The sequence below is a fragment of the Arachis duranensis genome, chromosome 1 (assembly GCF_000817695.3).
Source record: "Arachis duranensis cultivar V14167 chromosome 1, aradu.V14167.gnm2.J7QH, whole genome shotgun sequence".
Taxonomy (NCBI): Eukaryota; Viridiplantae; Streptophyta; class Magnoliopsida; order Fabales; family Fabaceae; genus Arachis; species Arachis duranensis.
In genome coordinates, this window is record NC_029772.3 from 56943331 (window position 1) to 56948046 (window position 4716).

Below are 4716 nucleotides of genomic sequence, written 5' to 3' on the forward strand. Positions count from 1 at the left end.
GACTTTACTATGAGTTTGTGTGTTTTTCTATGATTTCAGGTATTTTCTGGCTGAAATTGAGGGACCTGAGCAAAAATTTGATTCAGAGGCTGAAAAGGACTGCAGATGCTGTTGGATTCTGACCTTCCTGCACTCGAAGTGGATTTTCTGGAGCTACAGAATCCCAATTGGCGCGTTCTCAACTGCGTTGAATAGTAGACATCCTGGGATTTCAAGAAATGTATAATAGTCCATACTTTGCCCGAGATTTGATGGCCCAAACAGGCGTTCCAAGTCAGCTCAAGAATTCTGGCGTAAAACGCCGGAACTGGCACAAGAATTGGAGTTAAACGCCCAAAGTGGCACAAAAGCTGGCGTTTAACTCCAAGAAGAGTCTCTACACGAAAATGTTTCAATGCTCAGCCCAAGCACACACCAAGTGGGCCCGGAAGTGGATTTTTATGTCATTTGCTCATCTTTGTAAACCCTAAGCTACTAGTTCTCTACAAATAGGACCTTTTGCTATTGTATTTTCGTCTTTTGATCACTTGAATCATTTGATCATGTTTTTATGATTGAACCCTCTTTGGGAGGCTGGCCATTCGGCCATGCCTAGACCTTGTTCTTATGTATTTTCAACAGTGGAGTTTCTACACACCATAGATTGACGTGTGGAGCTCTGCTGTACCTCGAGTATTAATGCAATTACTATTGTTCTTCTATTCAATTCAGCTTATTCTTGTTCTAAGATATTCATTCGCACCCAAGAACATGATGAATGTGATGATTATGTGACGCTCATCATCATTCTGACCTATGAACGCGTGCCTGACAACCACTTCCATTCTACAAGCAAACAAGGCTTGAATGTTTATCTCTTGGATTTCTTAATCGGAATCTTCGTGGTATAAGCTAGAATTGATGGCGGCATTCAAGAGAATCCGGAAGGTCTAAACCTTGTCTGTGGTATTCTGAGTAGGATTCAAGGTTTGAATAACTGTGACAAGCTTCAAACTCGCGATTGTGGGGCGTTAGTGACAGATGCAAAAGAATCACTGGATTCTATTCCGACATGATCGAGAACCGACAGCTAAATAGCCGTGCTGTGACAGAGCGCGTTGAACATTTTCACTGAGAGGATGGGAGGTAGCCATTGACAACGGTGAAACCCTACATACAGCTTGCCATGGAAAAGAGTAAGAAGGATTGGATGAAGACAGTAGGAAAGTAGAGAGACAGAAGGGACAAAGCATCTCCATACGCTTATCTGAAATTCTCACCAATGAATTACATAAGTATCGCTATCCTTATTTTACGTTTTATGTTATCCTCCATAACCATTTGAGTCCACCTGACTGAGATTTACAAGATGACCATAGCTTGCTTCATACCAAAAATCTCCGTGAGGTCGACCCGTACTCGCGTAAGGTTTATTACTTGGACAACCCAGTGCACTTGCTGGTTAGTTGTGCGAAGTTGTGATAAAGAGTTGAGATTGCAGTTGAGCGTACCATGTTGGTGGCGCCATTGATGATCACAATTTCGTGCACCACTGGTCACAGCCTTCTTGGCTAAGTTCTTTTCTCCTCAAAAGCTGAGCAAGCTTAGAGTGGATGTTTAGACCTTCAAACAAAAAGATGGTGAATCCCTCTATGAAGCTTGGGAAAGATACAAGCAGATGACCAAAAGGTGTCCTTCTGACATGCTTTTAGAGTGGACCATTTTGGATATATTCTATTATGGTCTATCTGAGTTCTCTAAAATGTCACTGGACCATTTTGTAGGTGGATCCATTCACCTAAAGAAAACGCCTGCAGAAGCTCAAGAACTTATTGACATGGTTGCAAATAACCAGTTCATGTACACTTCTGAGAGAAATTCCGTGAATAATGGGACGCCTCAGAGGAAGGGAGTTCTTGAAATTTATGCTCTGAATGCCATATTGGCTCAGAACAAAATGTTGACTCAGCAAGTCAACATGATTTCTCAAAGTCTGAATGGATGGCAAAATGCATCCAACAGTACTAAAGAGGCATCTTCTGAAGAAGAAGCTTATGATCTTGAGAACCCTGCAATGGCAGAGGTAAATTACATGGGTGAACCTTATGGAAACACCTATAATTCCTCATGGAGAAATCATCCAAATTTTTTATGGAAGGATCAACAAAAGCCTCAACAAGGCTTCAATAATGGTGGAAGAAATAGGCTCAGCAATAGCAAGCCTTTTCCATCATCTTCTCAGCAACAGACAGAGAATTCTGAATAGAGCCCCTCTAACTTAGCAAATATAGTCTCTTGTCTGTCGAAGGCCACTTTAAGTTTCATGAGTGAAACAAGGTCCTCCATCAGAGATTTGGAGGCACAAGTAGGCCAGCTGAGTAAGAAAGTCACTGAAACTTCTCCTAGTACTCTCCCAAGCAATACTGAAGAGAATCCAAAAAGAGAGTTCAAGGCCATAGACATAATCAACATTACTGAACCTAGGGAGGAAGGAGAGGACGTGAATCCCAATGAGGAAGACCTCATGGGATGTCTCTCAAGCAAGACGGAGCTCCCTATTGAGGACCCAAAGGGATCTAAAGGTCATATAGAGACCATAGAGATCCCATTAAACCTCCTTCTATCATTCATGAGCTCTGAAGACTATTCTTCCTCTGAAGAGGATGAAAATGTAACTGGAGAGCAAGTTGCTCAATATATAGGAGCCATCATGAAGCTGAATGCCAAATTGTTTGGTAATGAGACTTGGGAAGGTGAACCTCCCTTGCTCATTAGTGAACTAAATACATAGGTTCAGCAAACTTTACCTCAAAAGAGACAAGATCCTGGCAAATTCTTAATACCCTGTATCATAGGCACCATGACCTTTGAGAAGGCTCTGTGTGACCTAGGGTCAGGCATAAATCTTATGCTACTCTCTGTAATGGAGAAGTTGGGGATCATTGAGGTACAACCTGCCATATTCTCATTACAAATGGCAGATAAGTCAGTAAGACAAGCTTATGGATTGGTAGAGGACATGTTAGTGAAGGTTGAAGGCCTTTACATCCCTGCTGATTTCATAATCTTTGACACTAGGAAGGAGGAGGATGAATGCATCATCCTTGGAAGACCTTTCCTAGCCACAGCAGGAGTTGTGATAGATGTTAACAGAGGAGAATTAGTCCTTCAATTGAATGGGGACTACCTTGTGTTTAAGACCCAAGGGTGTTCTTCTGTATACATGGAGAGGAAGCATGAAAAGCTTCTCTCAGTACAGAGTCAAACAAAGCCCCCACAATCAAACTCTAAGTTTGGTGTTGAGAGGCCACAGCCAAACTCTAAGTTTGGTGTTGAATCCCTACATCCAAACTCTAAGTTTGGTGTTGGGAGTCTACAACATTGACCTGATCACCTGTGAGGCTCCATGAGAGACCACTGTTAAGCTAGTGACATTAAAGAAGCCCTTATTAGGAGGCAACCCAATTTTTATTTATCTAATTTTATTTTTATTTTATTGTTCTTTTATGTTTTATTAGGTTCATAATCATGTGGAGTCACAAAATAAATATTAAAATTAAAAACAGAATCAAAAACAGCAGAAAAAAAAAGCACACCCTGGAGGAAGGGCTTACTGGCATTTAAATGCCAGTAAGGAGCATCTGGCTGGCGTTCAACGCCAGAACAGAGCATGGATCTGGCGTTGAATGCCAGAAACAAGTAGCATCTAGGTGTTTAAATGCCAGGAATACACCCTGAGGAGAGCTTGCACTGAACACTAGAAACAAGCATGGAACTGGCGTTCAACGCTAGAAACATGCTGCAAATGGGTGTTGAACGCCCAAAACAAGCATGAAGCTGGTGTCCAACGCCAAAAACAAGCATCAATCTGGCGTTGAGCGCCAAGATTGCATGTAGAGGGCATTTTACACGCCTCATTGGTGAAGGGATGATAATCCTTGACACCTCAGGATCTGTGGATCCCACAGGATCATCTCAGAATCTGTGGACCCCACAGGATCCCTACCTACCTCAACTCACCTTTTCTCCTCTTTACACAATCCAATAACACTCTTCCCCAAAAACCCTTCACCAATCACCTCAATCTCTCTTTCCCATCACCTCTTCACCACTCACATCCATCCACTCTTCCCCATAAACCCCACGTACCTTTAAAATTCAAAATCCTTTTCCCACCCAACCCACCCAATATGGCCGAACCTTAACCCCTCTCCCTCCACTATATAAACCCCTCCATTCTTCTTCATTTTCACACAACACACCCCTCTCTTCTCCTCCTTGGCCGAAACACAACCCTCTATTCCTCCCCTCCATATTTTCTTCTTCTTCTTCTTCTTCTTCTTCTTCTTTCTTCTCTTGCTCGAGGGCGAGCAATATTCTAAGTTTGGTGTGGTAAAAGCATAGCTTTTTGTTTTTCCATAATCATTGATGGCACCTAAGGCCAGAGAAACCTAAAAAAAAGAAGATAGAGAAAAGGGAAGACAAAAGCTTCCACCTCTGAGTCATGAGAGATGGAGAGATTCATCTCAAGGGTCCATAGCTCAGTAGTAGAGCATTTGACTACACATCAAGAGAGCATGAGGAATTTCCTCATCAAGAAATCCCTGAGATACCTCAAGGGATACATTTTCCTCCACATAATTATTGGGAGCAACTAAGGATAGGAGCACCAAAATCACTAGGAATCAAGCAACAGAGGCAAGGAAGAGACATAGAGGAGCTCAAAAAGCACCATTG

At 42.3% G+C, this 4716-nt stretch overlaps 1 non-coding gene across 1 annotated transcript; it reads right to left on the minus strand.

Moving 5' to 3' along the window:
- Positions 1 to 1579: 1579 nt before the first annotated feature.
- On the minus strand, positions 1580 to 1687 carry LOC127742620 (small nucleolar RNA R71). The gene has a single exon (XR_008003966.1). It is a non-coding gene; the product is annotated as a small nucleolar RNA R71 (small nucleolar RNA).
- Between the last annotated feature and the right edge of the window lie 3029 nt (positions 1688 to 4716).